The sequence below is a fragment of the Toxotes jaculatrix genome, chromosome 7 (genome assembly GCF_017976425.1).
Source record: "Toxotes jaculatrix isolate fToxJac2 chromosome 7, fToxJac2.pri, whole genome shotgun sequence".
In the NCBI taxonomy this organism is placed as follows: Eukaryota; Metazoa; Chordata; class Actinopteri; family Toxotidae; genus Toxotes; species Toxotes jaculatrix.
Genome location: NC_054400.1, coordinates 11,766,892 through 11,788,883, shown reverse-complemented (window position 1 = coordinate 11,788,883; position 21,992 = coordinate 11,766,892). Strand labels below are relative to the sequence as shown.

Genomic DNA, 21,992 nt, shown 5'->3' with positions numbered 1-21,992 from the left:
GTGTAAACAGGCTGAAGCCTCGGAGGGAGCTAAATGGGGAAATCATCCCAAACTCAGGATTCTGGTGAAAATACCTGATAATTTATTTTATCACATTTAGATAACTGTGAACTTTTCAGAAATCATTGCTCATCAACAGTAGAACAGTTTAGTTTCTGCTTTTTCCTCCATAGAGGACCAGTTTAAATCTACATTGATTACAGTGTGAGACAAAGAAAAGGGAGATGAGAGGCAGAGGAGGATGAGGAAATGGAAGGGAGATGGAGTAGGGGTTGTGTGTTTGAAGGCGGCGGTAAGACAGAAAATTATGGGGTGAGAAATGAGAAAATGAAAAAGAAAAGTTTAAAAGATCTGAGGAGAACTGTGGGCAATTGGAATGAATAAGTCATTAAAAGATTAATATTAAAATGGATGAATTAATTTTAAAATGATAAGATATATGAATATATTGTGTGTCTGTCACTTCAGAAAACAGAAAAAGAAAAGAAAATTAGACAGAGGGTTTCCAAAGATACTGTGAGCATGACTGAGAAAATCTTTTGAAAAATCTTCCAAGTTGTGAAGAAGCAGGCAATGAAACAACTTTCACAGTACATTAGCTATACTGGGAGATTATAGGACTACAAAATGCAATTAGTCATCGACATTTACAAGAAGAGAGACAATAATGAGAAAAGAGAAGAAGAGACACAGTGACACAAACAAGTTTTTATGTATTTATTTATGGATTCAGCAGGTTATTAAAACTTTTAATGCTATTAGAATTTCCGAAGACTGAAAATAAGAGAGATGCAGTGTCGTAGTGAAGATACAACCAGAATTGAATTAGACTTGTTCTCAGACTGCTGTAAAAGATTCCTCTGTAAGCAAAATGTCAGTATACTCACTGCAGCTTCGGGTCTGTAGCTTAATGGTGATGACTTAGGTTGTGACTCGCAGTGGAAACAGACATGAACTGAAAGTTTCTTTAAACAAGAAAAACAGAGAAATAATGTAACCATATGTAACCAAACATATGTATGTGTGTGTGTGTATTGTGACACATGACACAGCTGAACAGATGTATTAAGCATAGTTTTAAAAAAAAGTTGGTGGCAAATTGGAATAAAATGTAACCACACCGGTACATTAATAGGAATGTTAATGAATATGTTCTTATAAATATCAATATTTTTCCTGACAGCTTACATCGTGATGTACATTACAGCTTTGTGAGGACCATTATTCATAGGTTAAAAGAAGCAACAGTTTGAAGCAGCAGTGAGAGTTAGCAGTGGCAAGGACCCCAGTGTTGGAAATGAATCATTGAATGGGGCCTAAGGTGTTCTGGTGTCAGATACAGAGCCTGGTCTGGCTCTTAAAGAGGTATCCGGTTTCCCTAATCCATGTGAGGTGAAGCAGCTACAAAAACCCTGTTCCATCAGGGTTCTGTGAATAGCTTTTTGTCTGACCCCTCCCCTGTGACCAGTTTGCTTTGCCATTGGCTGTTGCCCCCAACAACACAGTTCCCAGGATCATTGAGAAGTACAACCTCCTCCACCATGGTAAGGCAGCAGTTGGAGGGGCTGTACTGTGTATAAATTCTTAATTGAACATGTTTATATGTACATGACGCTCAGGACAATAGCTCCCTGTGAGTTTCATATCCAGACTAAGCTGCGCCTCTGTCGAGCTAATGTGATTTTTTTTTCTCGGGTAGTAAAAGAATACCCCAGAACCTCATAATAGGACTGTGCTGAATATTTGTTTCTGTTGATGATTACAGTGTCAAATCATTTAGCATAGCGGTGAGCGCACAATCATTATCAGTGTCTGAATTGTCAGTGTTGAGTTTGTGATAGGCCTATTAGCAGTCCTACCTACTAGAATGGCCTTTGTTGCTGTTGTAAGCTGGCATTTCTAGATATTTAGAATCACCAAGCACATACCCTGTGGCGATGGTTGCCCTTTACCCCTCCACCAATTTTTGGATGGCTTAGTGTGGTTATTTCAGCCTGAATATTCCACTGTTTTTTTGTGCTGTGTTTCTCACCTCTTGGTCTTTCGTTGTTCGTGTACATGTATTTTTGTGAGTGTCAGCTGGTATATATCATTTACTTTTGTGCCCATGTTCAAGGAGGCCATTGCTGCAGTGCAGTAAATAAAACCTAAGAGTCCAAGATGGTTCATGTGTTGAAATGTCAATGACTTTCATCAAACTCTTCAGTTGGCCCTTAGATGGGAATGATGTTTGATGGGGATCTGTTTCAAGTGTATATGGCATTTTACAAATTTGTATCAACAAAAGAAAGGACACAAGCTTGGATTCAAAAGCAATTTACATACCAGAAACTACATTAATATGTTAATTTAATAACATGAAGTAGCATGGCACTCAGTTTGACTTTTCTTTGCAAACTTATGGCAGTCCAACCAGTGACACAGAATAACAATGAGTTTCACTATTCATGAGCGGATTAAACAGAAGTAGATAACTGGTGCAAAGTTAGGTGGCAAGTTCAGCATGTTTGGCAGTGTTAGACAGGGTTCGTTAGGGGCTTTTTGATGCCCCCTGCAGTGCTCGATGAATCGGAAGCTACAGAGAAGAATGAGGAATCAGTAAAAAGTGATGGCTGAAAAATGAATATAGAGATAGAAATAAGGGTGCTGATTTCAGCGCACAACTCCACAACTCTTTCAATGCTTTGTGAGACTTGATGTGATGGGAGGATGAACGAATAGATCAAGAATATCTCTGCATATAAATATCAAAGTAAATATCTTATTTGTCTTGTTTGCTTTGCTGGGGTGTCAGGACATTCATTTGAGCACATGCCCTGTCTGTAAAATGTCCTAAGACTAAAGTTTGGTAGAAAACTTTTCATATAGATACAATTTTTTATTTTTTATTCTTTTATCCAAAAAACCTGTTTTTACCCAGAGTGTCTAGATGTCAAAGAAGCGTACAGATTTGGTAGTAGGAATAGGCTATATTCTGCCACAGTCCATTTGACAGGACAGATGTAACAAAACTTATAACTCTTCTCCTCTCATATCCCTGTCTTTGTATGCGTTACTCTTTGTTTGCCCCTCTGTGTTTACAACTGTGGTTTTGTTAAAACTTACAGTAATGTAATTTCTGTTACTTCATGAAAACAAAAAACCTACTTTCCTTAAGGTCTAAGGGATCCATGAGAAATGCATCAGCTGTGTCATCAGTTGAAATGATTTCACCAAAAAGGAAAAAATGCTGCAGCATATATATATATAGTGATATAACACAATATATACCTGCCTTGGTTCAAAAATAGTGGTCATATAACAGTAGTTGTGGAAAACTGATCTGTTGCATGTAAACACAAGTTTACAGAAGTCATTGCCCTTCCTTAACCTGATTTCTCCCAGTAACCTGGTTTCTTTTGTTCCTGTAAAAGTAGTGCCTACTCCCCCCTTTTTTAAAAATCTTAATTTCTGCACCCTTTTTTTCCTCCTTTCCCTCCTCTCACTTGCTGTCACTGACCAATCCATCAACCAGCTACTATAATTCTCTACTCAGTCTTTATACAGGATCTCATTCCTGCTCAAGATTCAGTTCTGTCAGCTCTGTTTATGCATGTGTGTGAGCAAAAGCGTGTCTTGGTTTAGAACAGAGTGGTTAATATTGATAGCAGAGAGATATTTTTAAATTTGAGGAACTTTTCAACATCTAGGTGCTGTGTCTGTGCTCGTCTTTGGTGGGTTTAACCAGATATATATGTATGTGAATCCATGTGGAACAGTCTTCCCCAATTATGCAATATCAACCCTGTGCTGGCTGCATATTCAACATGTCAAGGCTTTTTTTTTTGTTTTGTTTCCTGAAGCCAAATTCAGCACCTCTGTCATGTCCCAGCATCTGTTTTCTATCCCCTTCCTCTGTTAGTCTCTCTTGTTTACTTTCCAAAGATTTTCAGCTGCATAATTTTCAAAGCCAAGGTCACCAGCTTGGGGAAAACAGCAATGGAAAGCAACTTCAAAATCACCTTTTTTTCCTGTTTTCTTCTTTTTTTCATCTAAATGTGAAAAGGAAAATGCTTTGACAGGAAGAACTACAAAGCATTAGAGAACAAAGTTAATCACTGTGGGAGAATGCCAGGGGTTGATAAATGGAGAGACGGAAATGTAAGCACAACATCAGCTATTTGTTTTCTTTGTTGTGAGTTTTTTTTTCTTTTTTGTCCTCATTGTTCTCCTTCTCTCTGCCTTATTCCCATGCTTTCTCCGTCATATCTCTCTCCTCACCCTGTTCTTCAGTCCACTGCATTTTCCCTTGTATGCTGTCTTTTTTTCCCCCCTTCCTTTTTATCTCTGTCTTTCTCCCTCTCTCACCCGCTCAGCTTTCTCAGTAAAATTCTATTTGTGAGGTGTCAGAGGTCCAGGAAAGCTGGGTGTGAGCTGAGAGAGAGTGTCATAACAAACAAGACAAAACAGAAAAGATTGATTTAACGTTTATCGCAACAGTGCAGTGGTGGTTTAGAAAATTGGTGTAGGACTGCAGAGCTGGATTTGCCGCACAATAAGAGAGACATGTCTAAAGTTTCTATCATTGTGAGCATATATTGCTGACCCAGTGCATTGATACAGGTTGTTTCCATACACAATTTCCATCTCCCGAACAGCAGCTGAGAGGTTCAAGTGTTTATTTTCCATTGCAATGATGTTTTGCAGTTGCACCAGCACTCATCTTATTTGGAGGTTATCATCACTTCAGGTTATATAATAGTGAGAAAGGTGAACTTATTGATGTATATGCATGTGTGCACAATAGTCTTTCTTGTGCATGTGCAAATGAAGTGGTGTGTGTGTATGTGACTACCACAACCGTGTGTGTATGCCCATATGGGGGATGGAGTGTTTTATACAGTCTTCAGTGTCCATAGAGAATTGTAGTGACAGCAGATAATTCTTTTAGAGGAGTTCATTTAAAACGAAGCACAGAGGAATCAAACCTCGTCACAGCTTGGGTGAGGGGGGCGTGACTAAATATAGCCATCCAACAGACACCCTATCACACTTGAACACACACACAAAACACTAGCTGATCAGGGTTGAACCTACATCATATCTCATCAGTATTCACACTCTGTCACTTCTCCATGTTTCTCAATTTATCAGTCTTGAAGTTTGTTGGATGTAATGCTTTCAAAAATATTTTAGACATGATTATTCTTATTTTTAACTGCAAAGATTTTTTAGATATAACAGAACCTGAATATGCACTAGGCAGCCATTTTATTGAACCACTTACTGCTGTTCAGGGTCATTGGGTCTGGAGCCTCTTCTAGTATTCATTCAGAGAAAGGATTAAGGTTAGCAAAGGTTTCCCAACGTCTGTCCTGTGAAATGTTCAAAGCCACATCGAGGTCAGCTTTAAGTCTTCAGGTCAATTGGACTGTGGGAGGAAAACTTGTGTGAGTGCAATATGAACTCAAGACAATAAATGTGCCAGACAACTAGAAGGATTGACACGAATGTTACCTCTTATGCGCAAAGAGCTTTAAACAGGCGGAACTAAAATACTCTTTTTGCCTCACAATACAACATTTTATATTGGTGTTAAAGGCCCAACAATTTGAAGCTAAATACTTGACTAAATAAGTAAATTAAGTAACTAATGGGTCGCCAGAATGGCCTATGCTGTCGGCTGACTGTTTTAATCTTTATTAAATCCATAAGGACATCAGTATGCACACTAATAAAAAAGAAAAGTGTTCTCCTGCAGTGCAGAATCACTTAGTCCAGCAGTTGCGAAGGTATCCATAGTATGATTGGAGCCTGTGTCCCAAAAACGAGGCTCATCATTCAGTGGCCAGTATTGTAGCAATCTGAGAATAGGTAGAGACATATTCAGGTCACAGTTGTTGTCAGTGAATATGGTATTGAATGCTGTTCCACTGAGAAGCACCTGGAACAGCAAATTTGAGTTTATACATATTCACAAGTATAACAAAAGGACTGTCTCACCCACCAAGGAACGATTTGATTCCATCTATCAGTGACAGCGCTGCTATTATGAAGTTTTGTCTCTAGATAGTTATTATGAAGTGTTTGTCTCAAGCCATCCATCCACGATCTGTCCTTGAACAGCACATTGTCTGACAAGTTCAAACAGTGTCATTCATTTGTTCTCACCAGGGAACATCAGGAACAAGTTTGGGAGGAGACGGCGGACACTGTTGTAGACGTGTCCCGTGTCTTCATGTGGCTCCAGGTTTTTTTTTTTCTTTGATTTTGGTTTACTGTCTTTCAGTGACAGCTTGTCTATCTGTTGTGACAGTTTGAGTGCGCTACTTTGATTTTCGAGTTGGCAGTCTAACTGTCACCACATCTGTCTTCATAGTCCCATTACAGTTCATGTTCCTCAAGTTTTGACCACGACATTGGTGTATTTTGACAGTAAAGCCCACACATACTCCCATCCACATAGTTTAGGTAAAGACACTTTTATATGTACATTCAGTATAGAGTTACAAGATAAGAGCTACATAGACACAAACAAACACATGCTAGCTTGTGCACACAAAGACAAGAATTGTGGCTTCACTAGTTTACATTGAGAATTTGGACTAAATCTGCCCACTCAGAATGAGCTTTTGTCACAGCCTTGAAACAATTTATGAAAGGACGTAATCGCCCGTAAATGTATGTGTGTGTTTTCATTCATATCTGTGTATTTGTATCTGTGTTTGCACTAGCGTTACCCTGCTGTTAAAGCAGACCTCTCTGACACTGTGCTGTGTGCAGCTCCTGATATCGCCACAGTGTTTACAGAAACTGTCACATTAAAATTGTTTCAGCTTGAGATTAAAGTAAGAACACTGTTCCTCAGCTGGGCTCTTGAACTGCCACTTTGTGTGTAAGTGTTTGTCATCATAGATGTGTTGTTGTTGTTTTTTTTTTTTTTTTTTTTGTTTGTTTGTTTGTTTGTTTTTTTAATGTCTGGCAGAGCTGGAGATTCAACCATTTCACTATGGACTATTAAGTGGTGAAAAGAAAGTTGTAATAAGTATGCGCATCCATTTTTAGAAACAAAACATACATGATTTGTAGTTAATGTGTTAAAACCCATGAAACCCCTAGTATAGTGGTTTAAGTACACAGTGGTGGATTTTAGTCTTTATTTATATGTTATTGACATATAAAGGAAAAGATAAATTTGTAAATGTTAAAAGAAACTTATGCACGCATTGCAGAGTGATGCATGGCAAAACGTCATGTATTTTACTGTACTGACACTTTTTTTTATCTAAGATATTTCTTTGCATTTGCGTTTCTGTGTTTTGTGTCTTTGTGCATGCATGTATGTGTCTGCGTAATTTCCTGGGTGCATGCCTGCCTGTCTCTCTGCTTGTCAGAGCCAGAGGGATGACTGGAGTTGGCAGCATCTCCATCTTATTACAAGGCTTTTGATTTCAGTAGAGAAGCCAAATGGGACAGGAGATGCAAGAAAATGTGCGAGGCAATGAAAGAGAGAGTGCATGTAATGTGTCTGTCGGCTGAATGACAAAACAGTTTGACTATCCACGTCAGCCTGTTTCTGTCTCTTTGCTTAAGTGTTGCTGTTAAGCTCATGTGTGCTTTTGTGACTTGAGAGGTTGAGGAAAGGAAGGCCCTCCTGTGTAGGTCACAACGGATACAGATAACCTCATCCTTTGCCTCACACGCTTCAGACACCCACACCAGAGCCAATGTGCCAGAAGATATTTATTCACAGTACATGGCAGTTTCAACTCTCAAGAAACAAAGACGAGCCTTTTATTATTGAAATTGTTAAGCTTATCACTTGTTGGTGAAGAGGAAGTGATTCTCATTTTCTGTACAAAGAAAGACAGATGAAACCTTAATTTCTTGACATGCACAGTGTGGCCTTGACCAGAATGATATTGTATAATTGTCAAATGGAAGTCTAAGTTGTTTCTTGTGTCTGTTTTTTGTGAAGTAATTTTTAAGGACTTTTGGGACGTTTTTATAGCTGCTTGTATCCCTAAATTGCTATTGACCTACCTGAATGTGTGTGTGAATGTCAGTTAGGATGTGCAAGATGCTTGTGTGTGTGTGTGTGTACATACACACTGAAGTTGCACACATGAGAGATAATTCTGGTTTATTATTGTAGTTTTTTCTGTAGTTTTAGCTATAATTTCTATTGATTTTGGTAATATTGTACTGTAGTAAAGCAACTGTTCAGATGTGGAAACATGATAAACAGTTTAGACAAACCATGTTAAACATTGCAATCATATTACTGATCAGAAAAAAAGTATAAAAAAACAAAAAACCCAAGTTGTTTAAAACTCAGATATCCTTTTTCATGGAAAAACACAACAGTGTGAGAATGATGAGCAAATTAAGAAGAAAAATAAGAGGAGAGAAAGATGGTTAGAAGGGAAGTGGATAATTGCAGATGGAAAATGAGTGGAAACAGAGAGTGACAGAACTTAAATACAGTAAAAATGCTGTTGCACACAGTACGATATCTCTTTGAATGAAGCAAATCACTGATAAGAGAAACTAAATGGAACAAAGAGAACATGAGAAGGCAGAATTAAATGGGACCAGTCGCAGTGGGATAAAGCAGAGAACATGAAAAGGTGGAATGAAACAGAGCACCCAAAAAAGGAAAGATCAGAACAAAACGCAAATCCTTAAACAACTGGAGGTAAGACAGTGACTGAAGGAAAAGGAGAGGCAATGGATGCTGAGAGCCATACTTGCCGCTGCATTCTGATGTAGGTAAAACCAGCCAGGATAGACAGAGTGTAGATAAGCTAAAGACAGATAAAACAAGAGATCAGAGAGTGAGGGGCGGATGATAGACTGAAAGAAACAGATGGATTCACATGATACAGGATAGATGGAGGAAATTTTGAAATGAATAGAAAAGGACAGACTGGTTGAAGCAGGGATAGAGAGATAAAGACATGAGAAAACAAAAGACAGAATTCAACAGGGAAGCTGTACAGAAAAGTGACAGAATGTAATGAGACAGAGAGGTATGAGAAGATAATGGCTGAACGTGGGAAAGAATGGGTGAAAGAGAGACAAAGTGTAAATGAAATGGGGGCAGCATAGCCCTGGTCTCCTGATATTGACCGGCCCTTCATCCTAACTGTTGAAGGGTCTGCTATGAGCATGCAAACGGTGAAGGTGAGTGCTCTTTGACTCTTTGAGCAGAAGTCGTTTAGAAGTTGTGTAAAACTATGTAAGATCTAAAGATGGAGCTCATATGTGTAAAATTATGCCCAAGGTATTTCCCAAAGAAGGGACAACAGTTTCAGCTCGTCAGGTTTTATTACTTTTTTGTATTCAGCTGGGAGTGGTGTAAACAACACCAAGTTGACAAAAGGGAAAGAAGTATGAGGTGTGAGAAATCATACTGTTGATAAGATATGGGATATCCAACATCCATAAAAATGGATAAATTATGTTACAAAGATAGATACAAAATCATAACTCTCAAGTTCCTTATGTGTACAAATTATCATAGCACACTGTTTAAGATTTTGACCTGCGGCATGTTTAAAATTTTGGATGAATACACTTTGCTTTTGAAATTTGCATTGGAAATTTGCCAGGCTTGGAGAAATTTTGACAGTTGATGAAGCACACAGCTGTGACCCACAGGTCTTTTTATAACAGCTTCCACTTCACAGGAAATCCCAGTGTGATGTTTGGGGTAATGGATAAATCTGCCAGATCTAGAGTCAGTGTGCCATCTCTAATCATTTTGAACGCATAGGTAGAGGCACAGAACATCTCCAGAGTTAGGTGTACGAGGCTGAAGTTGAAGGCAAAGTGAATGCTTAAATCTGTAAAATGTAAAATTCCTCTGTTTACAAGTCACATTACGACCTCAGACATCTTGTTATGAAATTGCAAGTAATTATGGCTTGTTTGATGCCCAGAGACTCTGTGACCAATTATCACATACAGTAAATACTGCAACTTCATACCCCACCTGGTTCACATACCTTTCTGCCACTTAGGGTACAATTTTTTGTTTGAGTCTTTGTATGGCTAACCAAAGAAACTTTGCTTTGAATCATGCCCAGTTATACTTGATCAAAAATATGTTTCACAAGTTTCACAAGATAAAAAGAGAAGCTATAGCACTTCTACATTTTGCCCGACCTCCTGCGTAGTTGCAGCTGTCTTTAATTAGGATCACATTTCAGCACAGACAGCTGAATAAGTGGGCTGTCTATTCCCCAGGCAAAAATAGCAGACTAACATGTAATCAATGAGAATGCAGAATCTGTGCAAATGCAACACTTCCATTTAACAACCATTTTGCACCCTGAAGTAATATTGATTCACCATCAATGTTCGATGTTAATTTCAATCAGTGTTATTCACTCATTGATTTAACATCAAATTAACACTGGCACAATATAAAATCAACACTACTTTATATTCAACAGGGTTCTGTGGTAACCTGCTAGTAAAATAGAATGTCAGTATCAGAGCTTTTTAAATCTGACAATAAGTTGCGCTGCAGTTGACAGTATTCAGTTAACCATTACCAAGTCAAGAGAAGAAAATCAAAACTCTACCAACCAGGAAGTGATCTAAATACATTCTTTATTATAGTGCAGTTGTACACTACGTGTAATTAAATCTTAAATAATCAATACTAAAGAAAGAGGCTAATGTTAATTCATTTGATTTGATCAAACACTAATATTGGATTAACATGAATGATGGTTTAGCTGATTACTTTGGACTTTAATTTGTACTTTGGACTCTTTTGCGTCTTTGTAGAAAACATTACATGTTTTCCTATGGATCTTTAGAAAGTGTGTCATCAATCAATGACCTACATAATATTCTGCAGTTAACAAAACTTCCCCAGCTAATAACACCAAGCTATTACAGCCAGGTGATGAGAAAGATGAGAAAATGGTCTGTTTCTGAAATGTAGAAGACCCACAAATTGAACGTAAACAACTGTGAGCGAATTAAAAAGGACTGAAAGGGCTATTTTTGAGCATTTTGTACAGCAGCTTCAGAGAAATGAGAAAGCTGTAAGTATGAGTTTAGGGAAGACTTTTTTACTGATCTCCTGTACACTTAAGTCTACAGAAAGAGATCAGGTAATTCTCCTGGCTAGTGTTGTCAGTACATGTACTGTAGCAGCAACAGTACAAGCAGCTTAATCATACTTGTCCACAGAGAGAAACATCAGTACTGCTGCCCAGCAACATATCCACTCCAAAGTGAAAGCCAAAAGAGAGATGGAGTACAGCGGGGAAAGCCCTTTATCTGGACATTACTTCCTGTTCTGTTCAAAATGACTGAAACCAAAACAGATTAGCTGGGAGGCTAACAGACTAACAGAGAAAAAAGTATGAATTAGCCATTTATTTCTATTGATGTCATCAAACCTTAAAACTTTTCCATGTTACGACTGAATTGTCAGTGTCATTCTGGGATCCAGACCTAGGACCTGCTTTAAGTGCTAATATTTAGTGATTTGGTCTCAAATGCAGTTAAACTCCACAAATATCAGCAACAGTGTAGTGTAGCCAACACTGTGTGCGCAGAGAGAACTGCACAGAAATAGGAAGCCAGCACAGATCTTGGAAACCATATCTGGGCAACATCTTGCTGTTGTAGCCCCAGTTAGAATAACACAACAGTGTCTTTAATAAAACAACAAATCCATTGACTTTCAAGTCTATATTAGATATGACAGTATAATCAGAATAACATTGTCTTGCCAGAGTGGTTTTAGAGTAGTTTTATCTGTGGATAAAATCAAGTTTTACCTCAGTCAAAGCTAGAAGAGAGAAAACTATCGATAGAGGACAAGCTGTCATTATAGTAAATGCTATTTTGCAGTATGCCGAAAAACTTGTTGTCACATGAGACAAGCAACTGATAAAACAAGACACTTGCATTCTCTGCTTTTACCATAGTTTATAGTTCTCGCTATTTTCACATCGTCATCTCAATCCTAGATATTCAGTGAAGATATGGTGCTGCAGAACCACCAGTGTATGGTAATAAATGACAGTGTATGATAATAAAAGATAATTACAAAGTAGTTATAAAAAGAGAGCTGCAATCTAAACCTGCTGATCTCATTTTCATTTAGATCAATAAAGAGTAAAAAAGTTGTGATATTGGAAAAGTTAGAGGGAAAGTAGGAAATATTCAGACCCATTCAGTTTATGCACATTTTATTGTTATAGATTCAGTTTTAAAATGGATAAAATTGCCATTTTTTTCTAATCAGTCTAAACCGCAAATTTACCAAAAATCAAAATCTGAAATCAAATCTCTCATTTACAAAAGTATTCAGAACCTTTGCTGTGGCACTCCGCATTATGACCAGGTGCATCCTATCTGAAGTCTGCCTGTGACAAATAGAAATGATTGGACATAATTGTTGTGAGGCATTAAACCTCAAGTGAAATGAAAGAGGATTGGAACCACCAGGACTCTTCTCAGAGTTCGCTGTCTGGCCAAACGGAGCAACTAGACAAGAAGGACATTGGTCAGGGAGGTGACCAAGAACCCAGCAGTTACTAACAGAGCTTCAGAAGTCTTCTGCAGAGATGGGAGAATCTGCCAGAAAGACGACCATCTCAGCAGCACGCCATCAATCAGGCCCTTATGGTAGTGGCAAGATGAAAGCCACTTTGAATAAAAGGCGTATGACAGTGTTTAAAGGACTAAGATCATGAGGAAAAAGATTCTCTGGTGTGATGAGACAATAATTCAACAACTCTTTGGGCAGAACTCCCAGTATTATGTCTGGTGGACAGCAGGCGCTGCTCATCACCTGGCTAATACCATCCCTATGGTGAAGCATGGTTGTGGTTCCTAGTGGCAGAGACAGGGGGGTGACTGTTTATAATTGTGGGAAGGATGAATGCACCTTGTCCTTGAGTGGCCCAGCCAAAGCCCAGACTCAAAAATGTAATGACTGCCAAAGGTGCTTATACAAAGTCCTGAAATAAGGATGTGTATATTTTTGTAGAGACGATATTTCACTTTTTTGATTTTTAATAAATATGTAAAAACTACTAAAATGACATGTTGTCACTTTGTCATTATGGGTTATTAGGTGTACTTTGATGGGAAAAAGTGGCAATTTTATCCATTTCCAATTAAATCGTCACAAAGTTAGCAAAAGGGAATTGGTCTGAATACTTTCTGAAGCCTGTATGTGTGTGTGTGTCTGTACCTGCTAGCTCTCTTTCTAGTGTCAGTGGTACAACAAAGAAATAAAGCACAGTAAATCTGTATTGATTGTCAGTAAATTGGTTTGCAATTTTGCACTAATGGCTACACATGACTATGATTGCAGTAAACTTAAACACCAAGGAAATCTTCCTCCCTCCCCCACTCTCCCTCTCTCTCTCACACACACACACACACACGCACGCACGCACGCACGCACGCACGCACGCACGCACGCACGCACGCACGCACGCACGCACGCACGCACACACACACACACACACACACACAAATGTACACACACACATTCTTCAAGGATGCACAGACATTCCCCCATATGCCAGAAATGAAGCTTAAATCAAAAAGAACAGACAAACTCAATAAACATGGTGAAAGCTTTGTATGCTGAAGATTGTTTTTTCGTAGTCAGTGCATACTCTAATAAAGCAAGGTTATCAAGTGAGTATTCAAGCAACAGAATGCCTTCTCTGAATTAATATTACAATGAGAGGTGTTGTGAAAGTAGAAAGTACTTATTTCCTTGGAACACAGCTACAGCGTATTCCCTTTTGGAGGAATAATGCCAGCGATTTCCCATAACTAATAAGCCATAATCGTCAAGCCTCCAATTGCACCTTCATTTGAAACGCTTTAATACCTTTAAATCAGTCATTATAACTGTATGCTTACGGACACCTAGATTATTATGTAATAAACCTGTGTAACAAGGCAAGTGCATCATCGCGTTTTATGAAATAATTAAAATTGTATGGATTTAAGTATTTGGAACTCTTCTCTTTTCATAGGCCATTGGCTGTTGGTACCTTCGCTTAAGCTTGGTGTGCAGGTTGTGTAAATAACAGTAGACATAACAATATATTGCAAATTTAACAAGCAAACAAATTCAGTCAGAGTTCGAATCAAGAGACTCTGCAATATGAATCTTTTTGTGTAGTTGAGCGATAAATCCAGTCCCGGGCAATATACTACAGCACAAATCTTCAAAATTACCTCCAGAATGAAATGAAGCAAGTACTTCACATTGCCCATTAAATTTTTGACTCATGAAAAAAAGTCATTTTTAAAGTTTTTCTTTTGCTCTGTGGCAGTAAGAGCTGAAATGCTGCATCGACAAGAAATATGAGGCAGATTTTATTGGCTTCAGTTAGTCAGGAAGAGCGTATGCTTATAAACGTACCTTAGTGCAGAACAAAGCACATGTTGACACTGGTTGAACTTTGGAAGAACTGGAAGTTACTTGTTGAAAAGACGGGGACTTCATACAGTATGTCATTGCTCAGTCAAAGGAAGGATAGTGTTTCTGTGAGAAGAATCTGCACCATACCAAGCAATCAAAAGTATTCAGAGCCATCAAGTCAAGTGGAGTTCATTTCTGTATAAACAAGTCATTTAAAAGAATTATGAGGCAATTCACCAAATCTCTTCTTCAAAGAGATGTGATTGCTTGAATGCTTAAACAGCAGAGAATCTCCCATCTCAGTGTGCCAGTCCCAGATTACACAGTTGGGGAGTCTGAACATAAGTGACTGGAATTCAAAAACTAAGAAGACAGCAGACCCCACTTCCCTGCCCTTTGAAATTGATTTAGAGGATTCAGTTTTCATTTGGCCTCCACATCCTATTTGAATACAGAGAATGTCTTAGCAAAATGTGCACTTTTGTTGTTGCAGCTTCACCAGATCCAAATATATCAAATTTTGCATTCCTTTTAATCTAATTCAATAAGACTTGGAGCTCCTTTAGAGTTGCTTGCCTTTCTGGGTTGTGTTCAGGCTGCGAGTATGAGTGTGCATGCGTACGTGTTTATGTCTGACTGTGTGTGCATTGTTAGCCATGCATAGTCAGACTGGTAGACAGGTTCAGGAGTACAAGCTTCCATATTTAGAAGGCGATGACTTGAGTGATGCTGAAGGGGGACTCACAATTCGCACACGCATCCCACTGACAAATAGTTGCAGTAGTTAAAGCCCATACATGGAACTCTCACTCACTCACTCACTCACTCACTCACTCACCCACTCCAAGTGAAACTACTTTTCTGTACTGATAGACTGCAACAGCAAATACATTTTGTAGGAAACAGAATTGCAATTGAATTATGTTTTCTTTTCACATAATGAGAGCATGTTAAGTTATTGGTAAGTCGAAAATATGTTGATACTGAACATGTCAGTAAAATGTTCACAGACAACATATTTGTTGCCGATCTTGGAGTACAATATCCACTTGTGTGTGGTACGTGGTGACTATAGCATTATTAAACTTTTTTTATGGTTATGTTTAGGTGCTCACAGATCTTGGACAAGCTTAGGGGAAGATCATGGTCTGTTTTAATCCAGAAAAAAATCAGTTACTTTAGACACAACATGTTTAATTACAGTAAAGTGAAACCACAAAGAGATTTTATTGCCCAAGCCTAAACAGACAGGAGTCTGGATGTGAACCCCAGTCTCTGGTGTGACAGTAGTGCAATTTGTACGCTCCCCTTTGACCCCAAACACACCTCCTGGTGACTCCTGTGTCTTTAATACATGTAGCACTTCAGTCGTTGAAAAAGTACATTGCCTCTGAACATAATTCATCCAGCAATTACATTTCTTACAAAATGTATTTGCCATTGCAGTTTAATTGTAGAGAAACATAATTTCTAGAGGACAGGGTTTCGCACACACTCACTGTCTTACTTTGCCTTACTGTCTCAATAGAGGACAATGCTACCATTCCTGCTTTTGTAATGCTAATGCTTGGCAATTTTTTTTTCTCCTTTTTTTAGACACTGAAATATATGCAGTTTTTAGTGTCCTTCAGGCACTTTCTCTCAGCTATGAGACATGCTTTATAAAAGACAGACAACGGGAAAGACACACAAGCAGAGGAAAGAGACCTACAACCTTGGTCTGTAAAGCATCAGTAGAAGAGCATACACACAACAACTGCATATCATTATTGTAGAGCAATAAAAGAGCACAATGTATATTAAATGTAAAATTAGCTCCTGATATATTCAACAACAACCAGTCAGGTTGTATATTCGGTCACAGTACATATTATAGTCATAGACACAGGACATGATTAAATTCTTATATTTATTTCATAGGAATTACAACACTGACAAAATTCCACAGCATATCCCTAAACAGAAATGCCACAGCTCTGTATGTGTAATAAAACTGTGACATTTCCTGACATTTGCTTTCTTCTTCTGTCAACCCAGGACTCTGTGGGCTTTGATCATAGCCTCACTTGATGAGGGCTCTGAGACTTATTTTTTTTATTTTATTTTATTTTTTTTTAATTTAAACAGAAACTGTGCAAGTTTTGCCCTTGGATTCACTGAAAAATGTGAGCGGAATCTCTGAAGGCATATGTCTGGATATGTACGGCATCTCAAATGATGTTTTCTTAGCTTTGTTTACTTTCTGACTATGGCTTGATTAGGGTCTTTATCGGTTCAGTTACCATATTTTAGCTGGTGATGATCTTTAACTACACACCACCCACAACTCTGCCCACTTTCATTTCCATGGTTACTTTTCCAGTTTTAATCCACAGAAGTTGTAAAAGTGCAGTCAGGTTTCCCTCTCTCTGTGAGTGCATAAATCTAATATTAATAAAGCCGTGCCCATTGTGATATAAATTTTAATATAGCACTGCCTATAAATTTAACGATAGCAGCCTTCTTACTGGTTTGCAGTCCCGGCATTTTAATTTGCCAGGCGTAAGTCCCTAATCACAGGCCAACATTTCATTGTAATTGCTGTGAACAAGTGGGACTGAGGCATAGAGAATAATAAAGGCTTGTGTTCATTGTATGTTACGCAATACAGTAGAAGCCTGATGATTTTAGAAACTAGCTCTGGTTCTTGAGGCATAATTATAACTCCACATTAAGACAGTTTACAGTGTGTGTACTGTGGTGCGCAAGTCCAGATCATCAGTCAAGTTAATTTATGTAGCTCAGAATCACACGTTTGTCCCAGAAAGCTTTACAGCCTGTAAATCTTGTGTGTGTAATCTTTATTTGTCTTAACATCTTTACATTAAGCAGCACAACACACTACGTTTAATAGCAGTCGAAATATTGGCTGTGGATGAAAGCAATCATCTTGGACAAGTCGACAGGGTATTATGGCAGCATTTAATTCACAGCTTCTCTGTGTTTCATAAGCCTTTAAAACAAATGGGATTTCTGTTCACACGTCGGCACACATCTTCACCCTTTTGCACCAGCTAAACCAAATAGTCTATCTGTGATCTCATGACATCCCCCTCCTCCTTCCCTCTTCCGGTCCATATCCATATGAACAGACTCCATATATATCTCAGACATAGTTAAACACTATAGGCGGTGCCCATAAAGTTTAATGTTAGCTCTAACAAGATGTCAAGGTCACGCTGCTGTAATGTTATAGGAAGGCCTGGCTCTCTCACAATGGGAAGTAATGAAGTTCTATTGGTCATAGTTGAGGAGGCCCATTGTTCGGCTCAGAGAGGGAACATTAATGGAATGGATTATTCACGGCAGCCTGTTGAGAGGTTTATCGCTCAGTCAAACTGGGATATATATTGTCTGTACATGTCCCCTGTTGGTGTACTGTCTCTTTATAGTGCAATACAAACGTGCATACACACAAGAGTGTACACAAAATGCTGTGGACATTTGTTGACATTGTCAGTGTTTGCTGGACCTTCCATAAAATTCAATTAGTATAGATGTATATTAGCTACACTGCACTTTAGAAATATTCCATAAATTACACTAAGTAAAAACTTAAGCAAACCAAAAAACACCTTATTGCATTTCCCACAAAACATTACTGTCCACCTAGAAATCAGGTTAGCTTAAACTAATAATCCAAACAAATATGGAGCAGCAACAGCAAAATTATCTGTCTCCTTTCAAAATGCATGTTATTAGTAAGTATTTTGTGCTGCAGATGGGTCTTAATCTCTCCAAGATGTTAGAAAAATACTCTTCTCATAAGTTCAGGACCAGTTCAGCTCTGACAGGCACTTAGTAGAGGAAGTTGTCTGTGCATATCTCTGGGAGATTAGTAGCTTTCGGTAGCAAGCTTCAATTCTTTCTCTCTTTCTGCTTTTCTCTCGTTCCTCCTGTTGCTCTCTGATTGTTTTGATCAATAACCTTAATGGATGAATCACTCTTTAATGTGAGAGGGAAAAAAAAACACTGGTCTAGAGAGGAAGAGAGGGTGAGTAAGACTGAATGAATGAGACTGAAAGGGAGAGAAATTCAGAGTGTGAGAGCAGTGAAGAGCTTAAGAGTATTAAACACGTGTTATCTGACACAGGAGGTTGTGGAGCAAGTCCCATGGGTGTTTTTGAGTGTTGGTGGTTGTATGTTGATTCCTTACCTCAGAGCTCCCTATCATAAAGTCTCCTATCTCCTTCCTTTCCTCTTTCTATCTGGGTTTCTTTCTCTCTTTTTTTCCCGGCTCGTGTTCCTCCTTCCATTTCTCCATTCTTCACCATCAACCTCCTATTCTTCATTTGCATACGTCGTTCCCAGACATTTCTCCTTATAGAGAGCACATAAAGAAGATGTACAGCTCTGCTGTAAATCACACCAACCCAATCTTCTCTGAAATGAGATGAGACAAAGAGGAGACTGGACTGGATTCAGGGCTGATTCATGTACATCCAAAAGGACTGGACTGCTTCAAGCCAGTCCCCAAGACCTTGTCATTCTCAAGTATGGCTACACGGGAACTTGCGCTGTATAAAGCTTATAGCATGATTTGTGCAGGGCCTCATGTTTTCAGTTGAACATTGTGATACAGATTAACCAGATTAACCACGTCTGGTTAGATGTAGGTGCTTAAATGCACAAGAGGATGCAAGTAGCTGCATTTTTATTTTTTTGGTCCAAATTTGAACTCGTTAGGATTCAGAATTTGGCTGTAGTGCTGATTTGGAACATCATGGAACAAGGATGAATAAATCTTACGCAACCAAGTTAAGTAAAAATGTAAATCTCTCTGGCCTCTATGATAATATTACATGGAAACAAGCATGACAGCAATTTGTTGTACTTTAATTTACCTTATCTTGTATATATATATTGTAAATGTAAATGCATTGTTTGATGCAAACAAATATAGATCTAAGCAAGAAATAAATGGTAAACGCTTTCTGACCTCTTTCATACAGATGACTCAAATGTATACAATATGAGTGGAGACTTTTGTCTGGAAATGTAATTCATTCCCCCTTGTCTTCTGTTGCTACTGTTTGTTACTGGCACGTAAAGATGGTTTCATAGACCACTTTAAGGTCATTGTTTCAAGGTGTTTAGATTTGCTGTCAAATCAAAGGTCACAGATTTCATGGTTAAATGAGTATTTCATTGAAGAGGTCTTACAGTATGAATGTGGTATATTTTTGAACTTCAGCCTTCTGTGTGTATGTTGGAGTGCAGTGACAAATCGTGTTTTTCTTTCGTAGCATTTCCTTGCCAGTGTAATTATGTGGAAAGAAAACAAGTTTCTCTGCAGGTTCTTCATAGTGGTAAATAGCCTATTGGTTGCAGTCATGACATTTCTACCCTTTTCCAGCTTGTCTCTAGCCAATGAAAAAGCTGAAACAGAGCTATTTATCTGCTGTTTATCTTGTCTAAACAAATACTTTCCAGCACAACAATCCCAAAACAAAGCTCTGCATGTACATGACACTAAACAGTGATTTGTATTCATTATTATTGGTATTATTTTTTTTTTGTGTTTCTGGAAAAGGCATCGAGGAAAGAAAATCCTTATTTCTCCTTGCCAAATCATTGTTCAACTCCCTAGGTGGTGCAGATGAGCCACAGGCTACCTGTCATGCAACTAACTAGTGCTAAACCTCACAAAGGCTTTAGCTCAAAATGCCTTAAACTATTTTATAGCTACTTTTAATTTTAGTCAATTCTCAGACATTGATTCTTTACTGTGAAATATTTATGGTGAGCCAAACAAATGACACTTGCCTGAATCTCTTTTAATACCATCTTGTCAAGAAACAGTAAAGGTATTTTACTCATTGTAAACACTTTCTCATCTGCACTGCGGAATAAAGTATAATGCTAAGCAATCGATTTTTTTTCCTGTATTCACAATTTTCAGGCTTATTGGCTCAGTTTGTCAATTTAAAGTAATTTAGCCATTTTCCCTAGGCGTACAAGTTAACCACCTGAAGACTTGGGCAATATTGTCAGTTTGATACAGATCGTGTAATTACGTGCCACAGCACATATAAGTTATTACAAACTGACACCATCAATGCCTCTCCAGTGCGAATGGATTTTTCCATGATTGCCCAGCGGACAGCCAAAGATAACCTCAGTCTCAACCTCATTTCAACCTAAAGATGATGAGCTCTATTTTGGTTGGCCTGATTAGCAGTTTGCTTTTCTGGTCCCATGTCCCAGTCTGATATCTAGGGTTGTGTCTGCGTGTACGTGTGCGTCAATGTGTGTGCATATGTGAGACCATCCCAGTGAGAGCTTTTATATAATGTGTTTTAAACCAAACCCAAGTGTGGATGTGTATGTGCATGGACACGTGAATAGACATGTTTGTGCATATTTGTATGCCTATGCATGGAAATTATTTTTGTCACTTGCGTATAATCTGAGACAAAGGCCACAGTTCAGCATCAGATGGAGGGAAAATATCTAATGTGTCACATGTAACTCTCAGTCTCTCTCCCTCGCGCTCTCTTTGGGTCAGTTGAGGCCGCTGTAATTATTGCCTCTGTTAGATTTTTCATTACAAGCTTATGTCATTGTCAGGAAGTAAGGAATTGAAGCAGTGTCAGTGGGGAGCACAGTCACCACTGCTATCTTTATCATTACAGCAAATCAATTTTCCTTTATAGTTTTAATTAAAAATATGAAAATATGCATCTTTTTATAATCTTGTTGTTATGCGATCAGTTTTCTTAAATAAAATTTGAGTTAGGTTCTTACTCATTATTACAGCATACACAGTCTTCCCTTATTGTAGTTATGTACTGTAGAGCTGAGGGTCTGTCGTCTTTGACTGACATATCTCACATTGTGTTCTGGGGATAATAGTGTGAGCTGGTCTGGAGAAATAATAAAAAACAATATTAACTGAGTAAAATGGATTCACTCACAGACAGAAATGGTGAGGAAGGGAAACAGAAAGATAATAAAGAGATTCAGTATCTGAGAGGGAGATCAGCAGAGAGCAAAACAAAGGAGCAGGGGCAGTGTATGAGGAAAGGGAGCAACTTGAAATGGGAATGAAAAAGGGAGGAGAGGGGTGGGAAGAGCGAGTTTTGAATGAGAGAAATTGTAAAGGAGGGTAAGGGGCAAAGAAACAGAACCGTTTTAAGTCACAAGGTCTACAGAAGGAAGAAGGAATGGAGCAAAGAGCAGAAGGGAAGGGGATTGAGGAGCTACACCACTAGCTGCACTGCATAATGCATGTGGTGTGATTTGGTGCATGTAAACGGTCTGTGAATCTTTTATAAGATCAGGTTGACCAAGTGATACCATGAGGGAGAAACAAAAACCGGTCAGAGTGGACAGGGCAAAAGGCACAGCTGTGGAGGTAAAAGAATGGAAAAAGGACATGTTTCTATTAAATGTGTGCTTTGGTGCATTTGCTTGTGTGTTTGTGGTGCTGAGGTAGGAGAAGAGGAGGATACTGAAAGAGAGAGGTCTGAGATGTTGTGGTTAAGCTCCGTGTGTGGATGGAGGCACTCACTATCTCCAGCAAAAACAGGCCTTTTCACAGTACAGC

At 38.5% G+C, this 21,992-nt stretch overlaps 1 protein-coding gene across 1 annotated transcript in view; it reads left to right on the top strand.

Annotated features, from left to right (window-relative positions):
• grid2 (glutamate receptor, ionotropic, delta 2) overlaps nucleotides 1-21,992 on the top strand; it is a 438,282-nt gene that overhangs the window by 22,847 nt on the left and 393,443 nt on the right. The window lies entirely within an intron of this gene.